Raw genomic sequence first — 23,592 nt, forward strand, 5'->3', positions numbered from 1 at the left:
TCCTTGCCATCGCCTGTGAAATGTAAGAGGTTAGTGATATTAGCAAAGGGAGGTGGCGCATTTGTCTTAGGATCCTTTGGATAAATAGACCCATCGGTCCACAAATCCAAATGATGTTCCTTGTTTGTCCTTCTAAGTTCTTTCTCCCGTTGAGATAAGAAAGACTCCCTCCTACATTTCTGCAACGGTGCGTACTCTTGCAATACATCAACATGAGGATGATGTGTGTTCTTTATTTGGGTAAGTGTTAAAGATGAAGGGGCTGAGGATTGTAAGTTCAACTTAGTGTTTTCATCAGAAAAAGATGCGTTCTCCATTCCTAGAGTTGATAGAGAAGAAGATGGAGAAATATCTCAGGTTTTGGGAGCGAAGGCCATATTCTCAAGTTTAGAGTTGATAGAGTTCGTGTGGCTTATGTTTCTGGAGGGAACACTTGTAAGTTTGCATTTCAAATCATTGGTCATACGGTTAGTTGGATTCCTGACAAGAGAACGAAGGATAAGAATGATAAAGACGGTGGCTACCTACCAAAGAATGTCATTTTGGCTTTTTGTTGCGCAGAAAAGTATCACATAAAATGCATATTTTAACATTTTCATTTTCTCTCTCTAAGTCGACGTGGCACTTCTTACAGGGCCCAAAAGTGAGTCCAACTTTCTCCTGATGCTTGTATGCCAAATGGGAAAAATACACTAATTACACTCCTCTTAGTTTCAAATAAATTCTTGTGCCTTACTGATTAGCATACCAAGTGGCAACCCCCTAATATAAATGCGATATTCAGCCAGAACGAAGGTCAAACCATGAAGCATAAATAACAATTTCCCTTTGGGGCTATTTTCATAAACTATACCCTAACTTGTGAATCCCAAAAGGTATAATGTAACACCCCATCAAGGCAATGTATACAAGCATTGTAGAGCTTTATTGGCAGAGTTCTAACATGCATAATCATGCACCAAAGTTGTTGTCATACAGTAGGTTCTCTCAGAAACAATGTTAACGCATGGGTTCTCAAACCAAGGAGTAATACATTTTTACCATCATGATTTATTAGCCAAAAAACATTCCTGATATGGTACCCCATTTTGGGAGAGCCAATTTAACACTGCACAATTTGTATCATGTAAAAGGAAATAGCACTATGTAGACAACTAGTAACATCAAAAAATCCAACAACAGTAAGCAACCAGCACAGAACCCCCTATCCCCCAATTTTTATAATGAATAGTATGCATTTGTAGTAGGACATCTCACCACTTTATGAATCTCGAATATAGTATCTTAATAAGCCAAGCGATATCAACAAGTACAAAACACCCCAATACCTTATGTGCTACCTATTTTTTTTCAAAAAATCAGTGAACTGTTTACATAGAGCTAATCAAAACCAAAAAATGGTAGCGAGATCAAGTACCATAGCCTAACCATAAGTGTTATACCATACAACCATTAATGCCACACACTGTCAAGCATAGCCACCCACACAGTGGGCCTCACCAGGCTAAGCGACAAGGTACACCAACATGTAAGCCCGGGTGCTTATATCACCCCTAGACCAATATGTAAAAGGGAGAGAAAACCAAAATACCAAGTCCAATAAACAATAACCGACCTGTGTAGGTTGCACTTTAAGCTCCATAATTGGTACAACAGAGAATGAGCACACACAGTCCTCACTTTCATGCAAATAGAACACACACAAGGCTAAGTGAGAGGCAAAATGCACCCTCGCCTCTTTAAATAGAAGAAGGTGCACAAAATCCATATCACACCAAGCATTGAGTAGGCTAGGTGTTGTTCCTTGTGGGGAAACAAAATTGTAGCTGCCTCTGATGAGGTCTGGGTCTATAGAGTAGAGGAGCCCGCACGCCAATAGCATGGCAGGGTAAGTGAGGCACAATTGTAGAGTAAAATTTAAGCCAAGTTAATAGCTGCCATCTAAAAGACCACCAACCATCATAACCCATTAGGGGTTCCATCCCACGGTGGATACATAACTAGTGTAGCTAGGCAAAATTTTAAGCCACGGTTTAAGTGGAAATATATAGCAAAGATGATAGCAAATAAGGGGTAGTATAGTTTTTTTAGGAAACAACTAGAAAGATAAGTACTAAAATGTGTGTGTGTGTACCCGCCATGTCCCAAGCACCAAACACAATGGGTTGATAGTAGGCCCATTGTGAATGGGCCTACTACCTTATTAGAGAGATGAGAATATTGTGTTTAAAGTGTAACCTAAGCCAGTCATTTTGAGAGAGTGATAGTTTAATTTGATCAATTATGTCACGTCTTTTGAAACCATTAAGGCAATACTTGTTATAAGTAACTTAATATCTTCCCAAGCAAGGAGGTAATTGGAGGAGGAGTATATAATCACGTAAAGTAGGATGATACAAGTGCTAAGAGCCACTTTGTGGGGTCTATTACTATTCCTCTTTATGAATTCAATAGGTGGAAGTTTCAGAAGATCTCTTTTCGAAGAAAATCTTTGGTCACACTCTCCTGTACAAGGTACATGAAGAGAAATAGAAAAGTTAAGGAATTGTACCGAAGTGCAAAAAAAGCCATTAGATGTAGTGAACCCTTGTCCATAAGTTGATCTCTCTTGAGAAATACTTATTGTTGAGGCTTAGTATGTCATCCATATACCTGTAAGTATGTCTAAATAATGAAAGTTTATCATATTTATCACCCATGGCTCTGAGAAACCATTTTTAGTCAAAGAAGGCTAGGTATATATTACACATAAGTGGGGAGTAAGAGAAGCCCATGGGGATGCCTAGGCTTTGGTTAAAACAATGTCCTCCAGAGAGAATGGTGCATTAATCAAGTGACCATGACATGTTTAAACATAGCTTCTCTTCATTGAAGTGCAAAGGGTGGGATGAGTGTGTTCTTTTGATCCATCTAGGTTTTTTGGATAGAGAAATGCACAAGAAACCCTTCTTCCTAGCATTAATAAAAGCTAATTTGATAACCTGTGATAGGACATCCTCAAGACCAAGATCTCCTTCTAAGGGACCATTCTTATAGCATTGAGAAATATTTGCTTTTGTAAAAAGATGAAAAATCTATTTAGGGAGGTTAAGAGTAACCTCATTAGAGTTTTTTGTTATCCAAAAGTGGTTGTAGTGTATCTGCAAAAAGCTATAGCAATTTTTTTGTTTGGAGGTGAAGACTAATTCAAATTCTGCTAGTATAAGGTCAAGACAAAGGATAATATCTTTGGTCTTAACATCCGTAAAGTGCTATTCGAGGCATTGGATATCCATCTGAATTTATGTTTATGAATTTTATAGTTGGAAAAAAGTACTAGAAGTTTAGTATCCTCAAGAGAATAACCCAAATTTCCTAAGTGTCTTGAGATATTATTGGTAACCTCTTGTAGGGATGTGTTAAGTATTGCGAATTCCTTCCCAGATACCTGAGAATGTGTTGCTTTCCAAGCTAGGTTTTTGCAAATCAGAGTGGGATAATTAGGGCTTTTATCCAGTACTATTATGAACCAATTTTTTGATAGTTTTTGAAATTTAAGAGCCAGTTGTGGTGTAATCCAAGAGCCATCTATAGACAACCATTTACCAGGTACATGTGAGATTTTTTGGAAGAAACATTTTTCCACCAATTTTGCTAAGTCTAGTAGGACTGTCTTCTCTAGTCGGAAAGAACTAACAAGGTCAGTTAAGCAGCTAAGTAAAGCTGATAAAGCAAGGTATGTGTTGAGAGAAGAGGGGGGAGATCGACCGCTTAAATTATTCAACACAAGCTCCCAAACATCACAATCAACCTATCCACCTCTTCTTCCAATTTCCAAGCACACACACTCACACCTAGACTATGACACACACACACACAGTAAACATAGAATTGACATAGACATGCTTGTAAGAGAGTGTAAGAGATGTGTAAGGGATGGAGCCTAGATTAGAGAGTACACAGCAAAATAACCATAGCATAAGAGAGTAGAGAAGAGAATCTGCAAGAGAAAGGCCTAAATCTAGCCCCAAACTCCACGGCACCTCTCTTGTGGACTTGGTATTTAATATATTACTTTGAGTTTAAGGTGCCAAAAATTGAGGCCCCTCTTTTACAACCACTTTACTTTTGCAAATGAGTGAAGCTCATTAGTTCTTGCATGACCCATAAGGGGAGTTCCCACTACAACTATTTACAGGGCCATAGTGGCTTATTGAAATGATGTTCTAAGATACTGTGCAAATATAAGGTGGCCAAGAGTAGTTTCCGTCGCCTCTTCATCAACTCCCGGCATTCCACTCTATAAAATCATCATCAACTCAATTAGTAAAATAAATAGACAGCACATAATTAACCATTACGCCTAGCTATCCCAATTGCAGCTAACCACTACAACACGAGGGTGCCCAGTCTTGTAACATCTCTCCCACCAGGGATAGCAACTGTCCTCAGTTGCTCAATAGAGAAATCAATTGGACCGTGAGTGATGGAAAGTGTGGAGAAGGTCGGGAAAGTTGCGAAAAAACTTTTCAGGCATCCATTTGGCATCCTCTCTAGGGTGGCCCTTGAAAGTCAAAAGGTAACGGTTATAAACCATTCCAGTGTGTGTAGTGGTGGTCTCATGGTCAACTATTTTGTCAGGGATGAGTTGCTCTTCTTGGTCTACAAGTGAAGGTGGGTCTTCACAAATATGGTGTAGGTAGGGGTCCTCGGTATGGGCGTAAAAGACTAATGTGAAAGGAATTGTGAATGTGCCAATGTGCAGGTAGGTCTAAACGAAAAGAAACATCATTAATGACAGCTGAAATTTTGAAAGGTCCATAAAAACGAGGAGCAAGCTTAACAAAGACATTAGTATCAACACTTTTGATCCTTCGTTTTTCGATGCGAAGTAAAACATGATCACCTTCTTTGAATTGGTGTGCCTTGTGGTGCTTGTTAGCATGCTTGGTGTAAAGTTCATGTGAGTGTTTAATGGCAGAATGCACACTTGCATAAATATCATGAAAGTCAGTAGTGAAATCATCAGCGGCAGGCACAACATTAGAAAGACGTGAAGCAGGAGTAGGAAGTGAGTGACCATATACAATTTCAAATGGAGATTTACCCGTGGCAGTGTGAGTGGTGTTGTTGTATGCAAATTGCAAAATATGTAGGTAGTCATCCCATTTCTTAGGTTGAGAGGAAACATAAGCCTTCAACAAGTCAATAATAGTGCGGTTGGTGACTTCGGTTTGACCATTAGATTCAGGATGAAATGCAGAAGTGAAGTCAAGTGTAGTGCCAAGATTTTCAAATAGAGTAGTCCAAAAAGCACAACAAAATTTTGAGTCTCGATCAGAAATAATCACTTTAGGTAAACCATGATGCGGAAAAACAGTCTTCAGAAACAAAAGTGCAGCTTGATGTGCTGTGAGTGTTTTCTTACATGGAACAAAGTACGTTTGTTTAGAGAAACGATCAATAATAGTCCATATCATGTCATGTTTGTGTGTTGTGAGTGGGAAACCAGTAACAAAATCCATGGAAATATGTTCCCAGGGTCTTTCAGGAATGGGGAGAGGGTGTAAAAGTCCCAATTTCTTACCTGTAGCTGCTTTAATTTTTTGACAAATCAAACAAGTTGACACATACTGTTTAACATCCATTCTCATAGCAGGCCAATAGAAATCACGACATAAATTTTGAAAAGTTGCGGCAAATCCTCTATGTCCAGCATAAGGTGGTTTGTGCAATTCTTCAATAATTAATGTACGAAAAGGTTTAGTCACACACAATTTTGGTTTGAAATAAAGGAAGTTTTCTTGAATAGTGTATTCGAGAAATGTGTGTACAGAATTATCAAGCATGTGCAACCATGTCGTTTTGAAGTCATCATCATGTGCATAAGTGTCAGGCATAGTGTCAAAGGAAGTTCCCGTAATGGTTGATAGATGATTAAGTGAGGGTCTTCTACTCAAAGCATCAGCTACAACGTTTTCTTTACCAGGTTGGTATTGGATGTTGGGTTGGAAACTTTGAATAAAAGCGGCCCACTTAATATGTCTATCATCTATTAAGGGTTGAGAAAGTAAATATTTGATACTTTGTTGATCAGTTTTAATGATCAAGTCAGTACCCATTACATAGTGTTTCCAAATTTTCAATGCATGTACCACAGCAGTCAACTCTTTATCATAAGTACTGAACTTTGTTTCTGACGGTTTGAATTTACGACTTTCGAAAGCAATTGGATGGTTATCTTGCATGAGGACTGCACCGATACCTTTCCCACTAGCATCAGTGACTACCACAAAGAATGGTCTTTCAAAATCAAGCAATTGCAATACAGGTGCATTAGTTAAAGCATGTTTAAGTGCATTAAATGAGCTTTCTTGCAAATCAGTCCATTCATAAGGCGTGTTTTTCTTCAACAAGAGAGTCAAATAATGTGCTTTGTAAGCAAAATTATGAACAAATTTCCTGTAATAGCTACAAAGACCAATAAAATATCGTAGCTCATGCAGGTTTTTGGGTCTAGGCCAGGATTGAATGGCTTCAATTTTCTTTGGATCGACATGTATTCCCTTACCCGATACAATATGTCCCAAATATTCAATTTCAGATTCGAAAAATGAACTCTTTTTAGGATTCAAATACAAGTGATTTTGTGCAAGAAGATCAAATACACATGTTAAATGTTGCTTATGCTCTTCTTCAGATTTACTAAATACCAAAATGTCATAAAAAAATACAATCACAAAATCTTGATGGTCAATGAAAATGCGATTCATCATGTGTGTGAATGTACCTGGTGCATTTGTCAAACCAAATGGCATGACAAGAAATTCATAGTGTCCAGTTTGTGTTCTGAAAGCAGTTTTGTAGACATCATGTTCAAACATTTTGACTTGGTGATACCCTGATTTAAGGTCAATTTTGCTAAAGATGTTTGCCCCTTTCAATTTGTCTAATAGATCATCCACTCTAGGAATAGGAAACCTATTCTTAATGGTGATCTTGTTTAAAGCTCTGTAGTCGATACACATATGAAAGGTTCCGTTTTTCTTCTTGACAAGAAGTACTGGAGCTCCGTATGGTGAACTACTAGGTCAGATTAGGCCTTGGTCAAGTAAATCAGTGATTTGAGTTTGTATTTCCCTATGTGCGGTAGGATTTACACGATAAGGTGCTCTACAAGGAGGTTCACTACCCGGTATGATGTCAATTTTGTTGTCTTCTGGATGTGATGGTGGAATTCCAGGTGGCAGATCATGCATGGAACAATCTTTAAATTGTGAGAGGAATTCATCGTGGGTGGAGTTACGTGAAGTTTTCGTTTCAACAAAAATATGATTTACCAACACTAGATATGTTTTCCCCTGTTTTCGAATTGCTCGTTTGGCTTGAGTGTGAGAGAGGAGTGGAAATTTTTGATGTGCCAGTGTTGCTTGGATGGAGAAATTTTTATTATTATGAGTGAGAGACATTGTACGTGTTTTATAATTAATCAATGGGTCAAATTCATGACGAAATGGCATTCCTAAAATCATATCAAGACCATGCAATGGTGCTACCAAAAATGTACGTGCTTGAGTGAACTCACCAATGCAAACTTCAATAGTGACTTGAGTTTTACAATTAAAACGTTGATTATTAAAAACAGTTTTGACCTTGTGAGGTGATGAGATTTCAGAGAGTGGTAGTTGTTGTGCCAATCGTGTGGAAATGAAATCATGGCTACTACCATCATCTAGCATAATGGTGACATTTTCACCCTTAATAGTGCCTTGCACTTTAAAAAAAGTGTGAGGAGATATTGGAGTACTTGAGGATGGGATGTCATCGTTCTCATAATCAGGATCATATCCCTCACCGTAGTTAACTTCCACTTCATTGTCGTCGGGTGTAGCATCTTTGATGAGGTTAAGAGTAGCTCCGTTGGGGCGGTTGTTGTTGAAGGGTTTCTGATTTGAATTCTTGTTGACTCCATTTGAATGGCCATTGGATTGACCATTGCCCTTAGCATGACCATTTGGGCACTTATCTGCATAGTGACCATACTGAAAGCATTTAAAACACTTCACCTTTTTGTTACCATTAGAATTTGGAGGAGAACGTTGGTTGAAAGAATTTTGGTTGCCTCGTTGCTGGGTGTTGTTGTTGTTGTTGCTCGTATGAGGTTGAGCAGTTGTAGGAGAATTGTCGAATCTACGTCTTTTGAAAAACGTACGGCTTTGGTGTTTGTTTCTGTCAAAGTTAGTAGAGAAAGGAGGTCTCTTGTTGCGGTTAGTGTTAGCACATTGATCAGTGTGAGAGGAATGTCCACCTTTCTTCTTTTCTGCGTTGAGAGCCAAATTAATGGCCTTTGACAGAGAATCTGGTTCGAACATATCTACCTCAGCACCAATTTGTAGTGCCAAGCCTGATATGTACTTACGCTTCAATTTCCTGCGACTAACATGTTCAATAGCTTGCAGTTGAATTAAACAGTTCCAAAAATGATCATTGTAACCCTGTACATCTTCATTTCGACCCTGTCGAATTAAATCCCATTGACGTTGTGCTTTAGCTTTGTACCGTGTGGACAAAAATTGAGGTAAAAACACTTTTTTGAATGCATTCCATGTGCGTGGTCTTCTACCGTGTTGTTTGGTTGCGTTCCACCACAATGCAGCGCTGCTAGTGAGATGATTGGATGCACACTTTACCATTTCACGCTCGGGAAAGTCTTCATCATGAAAATAGTCATCTAATTGACTAACCCATGCTAGAACCGTGCTAGCATCTTTAGTGCCATCAAAATCTTTGAAAGTGAAGGCTTTTCTGCTAATTTTGTTTTTCTTGGGTGCCGGTGCAGATTTGGTGCGCGCAGAATGCAATAATTTATCTTCAAGTTCTTGCCTTCGCATGCGTTCATATGTGAGTGACTGCTGCAAATTTTGAAGTTGCTCTGCAATCGTGGGTGTCTGAGGAAGGTGTGCCATGATTGCGTATGTGTGTGTGTGTGTGTGTGTGTTTTTTTTTTTCAAATAATAATGTTGAAAATGGCTATATAGTGATATTTACAGATGCATTATGCGGAATAAATAAAAGAGAGTAAAATAAATAACAGAAATGAAATGTACTTAGTTGCGAATTTGCGGTGGCGTCCAATCCGAAATGGCGATGCGCTAGGAAATTTCCAGAAAAAGAGAGTGGTCCGACGGTGCGTCAACGAGCCGATCGAATTTCAAAGCACCCGATCTCCCGTATCCCAAAACGTAATTTTAGCTTTCGCTGTAAAATTCGGTTCATAGAGTCGGCTATCTTTGGTGAGAGCGAAACTCTGGAAATTATAATGAAGAAAGTTGAAGCACCAAATGTTGTTAGATATGATCGGCGAGGAATGGACAGACAAATCTCCCTTGAACAGCAAGAGAGAAAGCTTGTGCGGCCAATGGAGTCGGTGGGTTGGGGTTGGCGAAGACCAACCAAGCGAATTAGAGAAGGGTGAACAAATCCTTAATAAAAGCCAATTTGGTTCTTAAGTTGAAATGCCAATATGCCACAGAGAAATGAAAAGCCTTTGGAGGCTTATGTTAAAATAGAAATGAAGGTTAAAGTAGAATTGAAGGCTGGAGTGGACCGTCGACCAATTTACCAAAAGGATTTTAAGCCACTCCTTTTAATCAAAAGGTATTTCCACTCACCAATATAGCAAGGCAGCGTGCAGGTTCAGAGAACACGACATAGACTATTTGTTTTGGAGATGATGGTGAGTGAAGGGTGCCGTTTTGGCCCATGTGCAAGAAGGCAATAATACTCACACAGCCCGGATGTCCGTGTTGATAGCAATTTCGAGCTTTTTCGAGCGGTCGAGAAGGATTTTTTTTTTTGTGTGTGTAAGCAAGGATTCCCACAGAATTGTCTCGCCTTGTTCCTTCTCTTCGTTTACGCCTTCCGATGCCGCTTCCCAATGACAAGCCAAATCGACGTGACTCAAATTTCCCTGCTTGCTTCGACTCTTGCTCTCTCTTTCCTTTAGCAAGCCATAATCCGCCTTCTTGTTCCCAATTTCAACTTCGCTTCCAAAGTTGTAATTAAGCGTTCCGACTTCTTTCAATTATGCGTCGGCTCACTTTCTCGTCCGTATCTTCATGTATACGCAAGCTTAGCTAGTGCTTAAATTTAACAGTTGAACATACCCGTTCTTGATCGTCTTGAAGCCAAAATTGAAAAGTGATTGCCAATTAGTAGCCGATTTGCTACCAATTAACGACCAAGCAAAATTTTGTTTGCAAACTCGATCGATTAATCTTTGAATTGCCACGAATCCTTGAATCTGAGAATTGCAAGTCGATGAATTGCAATTTGAATTTTGTCGAGTCGAGGAATCCCTTCTTGAGCTTGAAATCTGATGCCAATTTTTCCTCGAACCTGAAGCTATGATACCACTGTTGGGAGAAGAGGGGGGAGATCGACCGCTTAAATTATTCAACACAAGCTCCCAAACATCACCATCAACCTGTCCACCTCTTCTTCCAATTTCCAAGCACACACACTCACACCTAGACTATGTGACACACACACACACACACACACAGTAAACATAGAATTGACATAGACATGCTTGTAAGAGAGTGTAAGAGATGTGTAAGGGATGGAGCATAGATTAGAGAGTACACAACAAAATAACCATAGCATAAGAGAGTAGAGAAGAGAATCTGCAAGAGAAAGGCCTAAATCTAGCCCCAAACTCCACGGCACCTCTCTTGTGGACTTGGTATTTAATATATTACTTTGAGTTTAAGGTGCCAAAAATTGAGGCCCCTCTTTTACAACCACTTTACTTTTGCAAATGAGTGAAGCTCATTAGTTCTTGCATGACCCATAAGGGGAGTTCCCACTACAACTATTTACAGGGCCATAGTGGCTTATTGAAATGATGTTCTAAGATACTGTGCAAATATAAGGTGGCCAAGAGTAGTTGCCGTCGCCTCTTCATCAACTCCCCGCATTCCACTCTACAAAATCATCATCAACTCAATTAGTAAAATAAATAGACATCACATAATTAACCATTACGCCTAGCTATCCCAATTGCAGCTAACCACTACAACACGAGGGTGCCCAGTCTCGTAACAGTATGGGTTTTTGAGAAAGTTAGGTATGTGATTAAGCCCTTTAGCTAAAATTTTCCAGACTGTGGTATTTTCATTGATGCTAAGATCACAAGTACAAAAATGCATACCATACCTATCAAAGTCTTTGCAAAATGTGATAAACTTATTACAGACACATTCAGGAATGGAGTTGTGTCAAAGAAAATCATTACTGTAGACCAAATTTTTATAGGTTGTTGGTACTTCCAGCCAATAAGTACATTGTCAAGTAATTTGTGGTTACCAAAAAGTAAGTCAAAACACTCACAAAAAAGTGTCTTAGGGTGTATCCAATCGAGAAGCTCATTCTAAAAGAGATGGTGTTTGTAGATATAATCTTTGCAAGGAGTTTTTTCTTGAGATGCCACCTTCCACATGGTCTCATAGCAACCTACATATTCATCAATGTTTATAAGTCAAGAGGTGGGGTGTTTCTGCCTCTTTCTCTAGTGTGGCTATGAGTTTTTCCTCGATTAGAGAAAGTGCTAGGAGTAAAAAATGAAGTAAAAGAGTTGGGACTAGTAAGAGAATTAGGTCTTTTTAGTGAGGAGGAGTCATCATCCTCAATACAAGGCTTGATAAGCTAGTGATAATCTTCACTCTTTTGTAATTAGCATAAGTGGTTAGATAGATCCCATGTTCATCGGACTTTAGTTCCTTCATGATATCCAGTATTAGCCCACGAAAGATGTTGAAAGAAATTTGAGCAATTATTATTTGTTTAGCTTCGCCACCCAAACAAGAACAAATAAGGGAGAGATGAAAGTCCACTGGTTTTTTGGGGAAGAGTAGGTCCAGATGGTTGAGGATAAACCAAATGGCATGATCAAACCACATGATGCTGGATTGCATGAAGCTTTAGGGTCAAGAAACTTGCAAGCACATTTAACATGATAGGGTCGAAGAACATTCGAGATCGAATTTGTGTAGAAATTTGGGTTATTTTTGGCAAAATCCATGTTCCCCTTTGTACAAATGTAGAGGCCTATATTGGAAGGGAATTTGGAATGGTCAATGAGGTTGAGGTTGAAGGGGGCCTTTATGAGTTCCCCTTTGTCTAGGAACTATCCACCTTTCAAAATATTGAGTCTGCAGTCAACAATAGAGGTAGGGAGATTATCCAGGTAAGCCCAGGTTTCACTAAGAATAGATGCTAGAAAAGCTTTTCTAGGTAGGACCCAAAGCTGATGGTCCACCCCAAAAGATTCAATTTCAATTTGCCTAACAGGTAGGAAAGAGAAAACCTTGGGTATTTTTGGTACCATTTCTAAGAGGTTAGAGTCATTGAGGGAGCAAAGATTACTCTGAAATTCTTTGACAGCCTCAAGAGCTGCAAAATCTCTACAAAAAATACCACCTGTCTGAGGGATAGTTGGAGTAGCCTACCCTGGATAAAGGAAGGATTGAGACCACATAGTTTTTTAGAAAGTTAGACATTTCAGCCCCAGAAGAGGAAAACAGGGCAAGATCTTGTTGATATTGTACAGAGAGTATAGGTAGTTGGGCTATGTATTGGGAAATGACATTAACAACATCTTTGGAATCCTTCTCCAATGTAGCAAGATAGTGTCTAGTTTTTGTCTATGGTAAGAGCCAAATCATATATTAGTTGAAAAGCATCCAAGCTACCAATACATCTGAGAGGACAAGCCTAACTCTAAGTGTTATACCATACAACCATTAATGCCACACACTATCAAGCATAACCACCCACACAATGGGCCTCACCAGGCTAAGCGACAAGTTACACACAACCTATAAGCCCGAGTGTTTATATCACCCCTAGACCAATATGTAAAAAGGAGAGAAAACCATAATACCAAGCCTGGTAAATAGTAACCGACCTATGTAGGCTGTACTACAAGCTCCATAATTGGTACATCAGAGATTGAACACACACAGTCCTCACTTTTATGCAAATAGAACACACACAAGGCTAAGTTAGAGGTGGAATGCATCCTCACCTCTTTAAAAAGAAGAAGGTAGATCACGATCACTCATGGCGTGTAGCACGTAGAATCCATATCACACCAAGCATTGAGGAGTCCATGTGTCATTTCTCCTTGGAAAATAAAAATGTAGCCGCCTTTGATGAGGTCCAACTGTGTAGAGCAGAGCAGTTAGCATGCCAATAGCATGGCAGAGTAAGTCAGGCACAGTTGTAGAGTAAAATTTAAGCCAAATTAATAGCTGCCATCTTAAAGACCCCCAACCATCATAACCCATTAGGGGTTCCATCCCACGGTGGATACAAACCTAGTGTAGCTAGGCAAAATTTTAAGCCATAGTTAAGTAGAAATAAACAAAGATGACAGTAGTAAGGAGTAGTATAGTCTTTTTAGGAAATAAATAGAAAGGTAAGTACTAATGTGTGTGTGTGTGTGTGTGTGTGTGTGTGTGTGTGTGTGTGGACGAGCACCCTCACACTAAGTAACAAGATGACAAGCAAGAGAAAAAGAAAGGGGGAAATAGGTAGCATGCTAATGGCGATAAAATCTACGATCAACCCTTGTATGGGCAAAGATAACTCAATACATGTCTAAAAAAAGTTAGTGGGCTCATGTATTAGCATTGTTAGTAGAGTGTTGGTAGACTTTAAAGGCATCTCTACCTAAAAGTCTTATAGAATAAGAACATTCTCATGAGTTTTGGGTGAGAGAGTGTTATTCTACAAATAACTCCAGTAGTAGTAGGTATTGTTGCCAATCATCATATTGTTGAATACTCAAAGGGCACTCATTCCTCTTATGTGCAACGCATGCATGTAGATGAGCATGTGTGTGTGTGTGTGTGTGTGTGTGTGTGTGTGTAGCTGTTTTTACTTAAATAATAAGACATAATTGAACTTTAATATTCAAAAGACATCTGGCTTTAGAGAAAGAGTAATTATAAGTACAAAAACAACTTAGTCTTAGAATTATCTTTGTACAATGCTTATAAGAATGAAGCCTCATCCCAGTATACAGATAGCAGAAGTACTTCCCTAGCAATAGGTGTAACTGTAATCATGTATAGACAATTGCTTTAAGCCAAAAAACTTCCAAGATAAGATAGAGTCCTTACCTGCATCCATCCAAGTAACAAGACAACAGATATGTTAGCCTTGGATGTGTTTTACAGGTATCAATGGACTATACCAGTTGTTATCCATGTCCCTCTTACAAATTTTTTAATTTAAAAGCACTGTCCAAAGTACTCATGTGTTCCAAATTTTATGTAAAAACATTTTATTATCCCAAAGATTATACTTCTAAATATCCTTATTATTATAATAGCACACATATTATTTTGATCAAAAGGTCACTACCCCTTCTTATCCAAGTGTCTTATCCCCTATAACAGCTCATCAGTCTTTTGAGTCTTACTTTGCCTAATTAGTCAAGCTCCACTTCCTCTTGCTTTTTAAGTACATGAAGCCATAAAGTAACAAAAAAATCAGATATCTAAAAAATTCCATTAATAGTTTAAGAGTATCAAACTTGGTTTTGTTATCAGGATAGACTTTGAATACTATATGCTCATTTAGGGTTTATGGAGTCCAACCTCTCTAGCTTGTATGCCAAATGGGAAAAATACACTAATTACACTCCTCTTAATTTCAAAAAAAAAAATCTTGTGCCTTACTGATTAGCATACCAAGTGGCAACTCCCTAACAAAAACATGATATTCATCTAGAACAAAGGTCTAACCATGAAGCATACAGAACAGTTGCCCTTTGGGGCTATTTTCATAAACTATACCCTAAATTGTGAATGCCAAAAGGTGTAGTGTAACATCTTTTGGCATACAATTATAGTAGAGCTTTATTGGCAGAGTTCTAACATGCATCATCATGTGCCAAAGTTGCCATCATATAGCAGGTTTTCTTAGAAACAATGTTAACGCATGGGTTCTCAAACCAAGGAGTAATAGATTTTTACCATCATGATTTATTAGCCAAGAAAAAAACTTCTTGATATGGTACTCCATTTTGGGAAAGCCAGTTTAACACTGCATGACCTGTATCATTTTAGAGATAACAACACTATGTAGACAGCTAGTAACATCAAAGAATCCAACATCAGTAAGCAACCAGGGCAGAACCCTCTATCACCAATTTTTTTTAATGAACATTATGCATATGCGACAGGACATCTCACCACTTTATGAATCTCCAAAATAGTGTTTAACAAGCTAGGTGGCATCAACAAATTCCAAACACCCCAATACCTTAGGTGCTACCTATGTTTATAAAAAAAAGAGTGAACTGTTTATGCAGAGCTACTCAGATCAAAAAAACAGTACCAGGATCAAATACCATAGCCCAACCATAAGTGTTATACCATACAACCGTTAATGCCACACATTGTCAAGCATAGCCACTCACATAGTGGGCCTCACCAAGCTAGGCATTAAGGTACACCAACGTGTAAGCCCGAGTGCTTATATAACCCCTAAACCAATATATAAAAAGGAGAGAAAACCAAAATACCAAGCCCAACAAACAATAGCCGACATGTGTAGGTTGCACTGCAAGCTCCATAATTGGTACAATAGAGAGTGAACACACACAATCCTCACTTTTATGCAAATAGAACACACACAAGGCTAAGTGAGGCGGAATGCACCCTCACCTCTTTAAATAGAAGAAGGTAGATCAAGATCACGCATGGTGTGTAGCGTCCAAAATCCATATCACACCAAGCATTGAGTAGGTCAGGTGTCGTTCTTCTTGGGGAAACAAAAATGTAGCCACCTTTGATGAGGTCTGACTCTGTAGAGCAAATCAACCCGCATGCCATTAGCATGGCAGGGTAAGTGAGGCACTGTTGTAGAGTAAAATTTAAGCCAAGTTAATAGCTGCTAGCTAAAAAACCCCCAACCATCATAACCCATTAGGGATTCCATCCCACAGTGGATACAAACCTAGTGTAACTAGGCAAAATGTTCAGCCATAGTTTAAGTGGAAATATATAGCAAAGATGACAACAATAAGGGGTAGTATAGTCGTTTTAGGAAACAAACAAAAAGATAAGTACAAATGTGTGTGTGTGTGTGTGTGTGTGTGTGTGCGCATGCGCACGTGCATGTGTGTGCATGTGGAACCAGGGAAATAAAGTGCATAGTCAATCCTGATGATCACGAATGCAAAGGATTCTTAGATGGTCTTCAAGCATGTGATCTGAGATGTGTAAGAACAAAATACACTATCTTATGTATATATGTGTAGACACGATGGTGTTGCTAGATGAAAGTGTAGAGCAAGCAAAACAAGGCCATATACAGTCTCTTTTTATGCAAATGAAAGCAGCTCAAATATTCTTTCTTTGCATACCATCTAAGGTGTGTGTGTGTGTGTGTGTGTGTAGTTGTTTTAACATAAATAATAAGACATAATTGGACTTTTACATTCAAAAGACAGCTAGCTCGAGAGAAAGGGAAAATATAAGTACAAAAACAACTCATTCTTAGAATTATCTTTGTACAAGGCTTATAAGAATGAAGCCTCATTCCAGTACACAGATATCAGAAGCACTTCCCCTACAGTAGGTGTATGTGTAATCAAGTGTGGACAACCGCTATAAGCCAAAAGAACTTTCCAAGATAACATACAGTCCTTACCTACATCTATCCAAACAAGACAATAGATATGTTAGCCTTGAATGTGTTTTTTAGGTGTCAATGGACTATACCAGTTGTTATCCATGTCCATCTTACAAACATTTTTTTAAACTTACAAGCTTAGTCCAAAGTATTTATGTGTAGAAAAATGTTCTTAAAAAAAAAAAACCCCAAAGTTTCTAGCAAAGAAATATTATTCTGATTAGAATTTAGAAGGCCACCACCCTTCTAATCCAAGTGTCTTAATCCCCCATCAACATCTTTATCAGTTTTTTTAAAAGTTATCTTTCTAGATTAATGAAACTCCACCATATGATGCTATAAAATAAGCTTTAGAAAATTCCGTTTATAGTTCAAAAAGTATCAAGCTTGCTTATGTTTCTTTAGGTCAGACACAAATTATGCCCATCATGGTACATGGAATCCAAACCTTTACCCACTTTGTATATCACTTACCTTATACATCTCTTAGCATACCAAGTGGCAAAGAGCCCTTGTGGTATCAAGTCAAACCATGAAGTTAAAGGAATAAGTGCCATTATGGTTTTAGTTTCCAACTTTACCTGTCCTTGTGAATGCAAAAGTACTGTAATACCTTAACAAGACCACCAATAACAAAATAAGCCTAGTATCTGTAAGCATTCGTGCCGAAACCCCGAAACCAAATAGTTAAAATACAATCCAATATCCGTATGCAGCGGAGCCAAGCCCCCCAATTTACCATAAGCTAGAACAAAGCGTGCACTGTAACCGGTACCGAGTCTAAAACCAGCAAACACACAGTGTATACCCACCCTCAATAGAGGTTCCTTTGAATGAGTATGGTGTTTAAGCAGTAGGGGTATCCACAAAAAAAACCCCAACCATTGTTAAAAAATCCAACAACAGTACGTATTTAGGGAAAAACCCCATTAATCAAATTGTAATATTGCACAACCTGCAACATCTAACAGTAAAAAAAAATAGTAAATATGCAAGATAATCTGCCATCCCACAGAGTTAGATGCAACAACAGTACGTCATCCTATCAACAACAGGGCCCTATATTGCCAAGCTATGCGGTAAAAACATACCACAATAATATATGAACAATAAAACATAGAAAAGCCAAAAAATCACAGAGCTATAATATGCCCGGTCAATCTGAATCAAAACCCAGTAGTGAGACCATACATGTGTAATATAAACCATCCAATGTATTGCCAACCCAATAAATGGGCCTTACCAGGCATTAAACGATACTGATTAGCCTAGCTAGTTAAAGACAAAATTAAAAACCTTAATAACAAGCTTAGTGGCCAACCTGTGTTGGTTGGGTAGAAAGTTCCATGTTCGGTGCAACAAAGAATAAACAAACACATAGTCCTGTTACTTAGTGCAAGTAAAACACACCAGGCTAAGTGAGGGGCAGAATGCGCCCTCACTTCTTTAAATAGAAGAAAGAGGAAAACCACCACTCAAAGCATGTAGGATGCAGATCGCACTCAGTAGAGCACGCTCCCTCTAGGGAACCAAAATTGAGTAGCCGCCCTTGATGCAGCCCGCCACAGTAGAACAAAGATAATCACTATGCCTCATGGTAGGGTAAGTAATGCCCAAAAAACATTTGCCACGTTTTTTTGTTGCTCTTGCAACCATTATAACCGTTATAAGGGTTCTAACACAGTCGACACCAACTTAAGAGTAGTAGGGCTATAGTGGATAAATATGGCCAGAAAGACAACCTTTTAGGGTTTAGTAGAGCATTCCTACTATGTTGAAAAAATAAAGGCAAGTGACAAAGTGTGGTTGTGTGTGTGTGTGTGTGAGAGAGAGAACCGGCAGCCATTCCTCCAGACCATAAAGCAACCAAAAAGCTGAATAAAAGAGAGTAGCCCTCACCTGCACCCATAGAACAACATAACATTCTGTTAGCATTGGCTCTATATGAAGGTGATGTATGGGCATCCTAGTTGTTATCCATGTCACAAAGTTTCAAATTTTCTTTGCAAATAAACTTTATTATTAAAAAATGAACTTTAACAAGACTTTGGTAGTCAAGTACAACTTCTTAACGAGCTTCATCAGTTTACAAACTGCCAATGATTTTCTTTTAAGTATCTTTATAATTTATCTCCTTATTTTTGCAGGTTCGATTAAGATATGCTCTTTGTCTCCATCATGCCCTATTCTTTGCCGCAAATGATGCTATATATTCAGCCCTAGCTGCCTTAATCTTTTTTGAGATCTGTGCTCTCTTGATCGGATCAACTATAGTACTCATCCGAGCAGTCATCCTATATCTTGGTAAAACCTAATAACACTACACAAATCATTTTTTGGCATTATAAAAATTACACACTCTTGAAAATTTATTTTATATATGAAACCCTGACAGTTTTTGCCATAATTTTGAGCAACCTCCTCCATCCTCAAGTGGCTAGACTCCATAAACACCAGAGTACAACTACAATGCTGAAGTAATCTGTACATGCTATAGTAACATGTTGAGCTAAAAAGTTTAGCAGAAACCTATATAGTGAAAGTCTATTTGCCATTAGCTTGTCTAGCTCGTATCCATGTCCCACGCTTAAAATATGCCTCGAGATCGAGCTCTTCAAGGCCAGAATCAACTAGGGTTATCATTCGACCAATTTTTAGGCCAAATATCAAGAACGTGAAGTCACTGAGTTCATCCAATATTTTGCAGCAGGTTATGCATATTTACCAGCACTATACTACATTCCATAAAGAGTTCCCCTTGAAACTAAAGAAAAAGCTGAACCATCAGCTCCAAGAAGTACCAGCCCATGCCAAAGAAGTATTAGCTAGAGCAAGAGTAACACTATACCCATCTCGGTCAGACTCTTAGTTTATGCCAAATCTCAAGTAGTAAAGCATAAAGAACCAAAATATGTATGTTTATAACAGGTTTTTATGGCAATACGGGCCAGATCTAAGCCAGGCATCCAAGCAACAAGCAGAAGGTTAGATTTATTGTAAGTCAAAGCAAAAAATAAAGTATCAAAACCAGAATATATTTTATGGTAGCATCATCACTTGATGTAGTGGAATAAGTATGTACCAAACCAAATCTAAGCGAGATATCCAAGCAACAGGTGAAGGTTAGATGTTTTGTAATCATCATTACTCCAGATACCATAAATGATCCCCTCTTAGAGACGTAAAAACTAGGGTCAGATAAGTATTTAGCTAGAGCTAGAGCCAGAGCCAGAGCCAGAGCCAAAGCCAGTCATAAAGAAGGCTACTTCAAGCTATTACTAGATACAACCATTGTATGTGTATGAATATGTTTATCAAAACTAGATCAAAGTAAGACATCCGAGCAACAAGGTCATATTCTTTGTAAGTTAAGAACCGCCACCCTATACCATAATACCATACCACATTAAGGTAGTCAAAGTATCTAAAAACGAGATCCATGCCAATCAGAATTTCACTTGGAATCAAAGTAGCAGCAGCGGAACTATCAGCCCAGAACCAAAAACTGATAACTAACATCTCTAGTTAGAATACTATCATTCCTTACCCTACTTATTAGCACCCCCACAATCATCAGGTGATTTGGCACTCAGCCATGTTTATAAGACCAGTATTTTCCCAATTTTGAAAAAGTTAAACCTGTACAGAGTCAGAGGAATATGCCATGGAAACCTTATGAGATACATCACATCATCCTTTATATAGTCAAAGTCATTTTAGAAGCATTATCAAATATTAGATAATGCTTACACCTCTTAGAAAAAGGTATTGAGCATGATTTCTTCTCAAAAAATTACACCCCAAGTACTGCAACAATTTGACAATGCCAACAAAAATCAATGTTAGTACAACAAAATACCGTTTAGTCCAGCATCCGAAAGGGTCACAAAAAACCTTTGTACAAAAGCCAAAATTTACATATATATTCCTTGGTGGCATAACCAGCAACACCACCAGACTTTCAACCTTATACTCACTATCAGTAAAAAAAAAAAGAACAGTGTCCATATGTATGTCAGATTTGATGCCATTTTTTAGTATAGTAGCAAAAAGCTAAGTGTGTATGCAGTCAGTACTAGGCATGAAGAAAAAACAAAATTCTTTTGCTAACTAAAAATCCAAAATAGTTCTTTCAATAATCTTAATGTCAAGAAATGGGTTTCACTTTACCAAGCATCAGTCCTACTCATTATATATGAACTCGACCTGAGACGAAGCAGAAGCCAACGATTGGACTTCCAAGACTTGCTTTCCTTTCACCATAGTTTAATACACTCCAAGCTCAACCACTCAAGCACTAACCCTCAGTTACACGTAGAGAATACAAAAGCACATACGAGCCAACTAAGTGAGGGAGACCCTGACCATTTATAATGTTGCTATGAAACAGGCCGAATTCCACAGCCCACACTTAGAGTCCTACATATCATCTACAACCATGCATTCGATAGAGGTAGATTGCATGAATGGCCCATGTTCCCCGCTAGCATCTCTCATCTACAGATGTGATGATCCCCGATTTCATCGGTAAAATTAGCGTGCTACAAAGCTTCACCTAATTCTCTTTACTCGATCTGAGTATGCCCCAATTTAGTAAAGCTCACCAAGTGAAAAAATACCTTAAAAGGATTTTTTAAGCCTAGCCACACACGAAGCAGGTAATATTTTCGGCCAAGGGAAATTTAATTTCCCCATTTTAAGTCAATATTCCTTGGCATTAATTGTGTGTGTGTGTGTGTGTATGTGTGTGTGCGCGTGCCGACACCGTCACACTAAGTAACAAGATGATGAGCTAGATGACGAGCGAGAGAAAAAGAAAGGGGGAAATAGGTAGCACTCTAACGGCGAAGAAATCTACGATCAACCCATTAGGAGAAACTTGGATTCACTTTCTAGCCTTTTAGTTCTAGAGAAAGAGTGGCGCTCGAAAAATGAGGAAGAGGATTAGATTATGTTGAAAAGTGGTATTTTGGAGCCAAACTTGGTTAGAAAAAAAGGAGAAAAAAATACTTTTGTTCTTCAAATAATACAATGTCACACTTTCCAATCATAAATTCCATAAGTTGTACTAACTCTGTTCCGACAAATTTCAGAACTTGCATTGAAGACTCTAGTATCTATGTTCCCGCCCAAATATTTCTCTGAGTAGTTCTACTTTACTCTCAAAATTATCTTCCATTTTTCATATTTGCGCTAACTCTACTATGTGTTCTAGTGCACACCATGACTACCTTCAAAGGCCTAACACTATCATTGACTCTGTTAGCATTTTTAGCAATTATACTACAGATGATCAGGCATGGATACCATCTATAATAACTATCAGAAGTTAGGTACTATTGCAGATGAGGAAGAGGAAGAGGAGGCAACACAATGATTTTGTGGAGGCTTTCAAGGGACAAGTTAAAGAGTTTAAAGTGTGTGCACAAAGAAAGATGGTGAAAGAGGTCCTCATACAACATGCTTTCCAGCATGCAAACTTAAGGTTGCAAACATCTCCTCCTAGTTTTCCACGACATCGACCCAACTGTAGGTTATTTTGAGCATATATCTTATTTAGTGCATGATTAATTTTGAAAGTTTAGCGTTGATATCATGTTTGGTATGTTGCAGATATCTATCCATTGCACAGGACGGATTGGCAACCAGATGAGAGCATAGTTGGGATTTTTGATGCTTTCCATGCATTTATTGGTGAGAAAATTTATCAATATTGAAGCTTGCCGATAATGGAATTATTTTTTATGATATGTCATATTTGGAACCCATAATATCCTTTGGCTGGGGTCGTGTAACTCCTTTTCCACTTCCATCCTTTGACAGCAAGGATTTGTCTTTGCCAGCTTCCCAAACTAGTGAAAGCTTCAAGAATAGGTTGTTTCAGGATATACAGAAGTCCCTCAAGTGTTCTATTGCGACAAAAAAAATTGTTAGGCTCACTCTAGTTATGCCTGATGAACTGTTTGTAGATGAGAAAATACGAACTACCACAACAATGTTCATTTGCAAGTCCGAGATCTGTTTGGACTTTTAGATGATAATTGGGATAGATGTTGTGGTTCATCAACACAGAGAAAAACCGGCTCATCATAATTCTCTCAACCTCTCATAACTCAGATTTAACATTCAAAAACAGTAACATGACACAAAATATATAGAATGAGAGAAGAAGTAACTCAGAATAAAGAGTAAGAATGCTTCATTTATCAAGAAAGAACTACAGATATCTCAGTACAATTAGATCCTTCACAGCGTACAGAACCGACTTATATCAACTTTTCCAAGAAGTTATAACAACCTGTCTTGATATAGTATAATTGTAAAATATCCAATTGATCAACATCCGACTCACTACAATCTGACTTACTACATATCCAATGAAGCATATCCGACTGACTAACAAAACAGATTTGACTAACTACTAAACTGACATACTAATATCCTGTCAACACATGGCACGCCCCGGTGGTGGATTTCCCAAAAATCTGACTCGAATCCACATATCTCTTTATCAGAAAGAGATAGAAAAAAATACTGAGTCTTTACCACCCTAAATTGCAATCCTTCTTCGGCAACATCTTCAGTAAACACTTCATGAACAACTTGATCTTCAGTAAACACTTGATCTCTAGCATCTGCAACAACTGCAAAGTCCTGCTGAAGTGCACTCTCCATTAAAATATCACCCACTACAAAGTCCTGCTGAGGTGCATCCTCCACTGAAATCTCTTCAACATTTGACTTCTGAACTTGATGATCAACCAAAGCCTGAACAGAAACATCCACTAACTTCTTCAATGCAGAACCTGATCCAAACATATGTTCTTCCTCTTTATGCAACTCTTTTCCCTTGTAATCTTGCAACTGCTCTAGATAAATCCGCTTCTCTTTCTTCAAGTGTTCCAC

Source organism: Adiantum capillus-veneris, chromosome 13, assembly GCF_014529385.1.
Source record: "Adiantum capillus-veneris isolate H3 chromosome 13, ASM1452938v2, whole genome shotgun sequence".
Lineage (NCBI taxonomy): Eukaryota > Viridiplantae > Streptophyta > Polypodiopsida > Polypodiales > Pteridaceae > Adiantum > Adiantum capillus-veneris.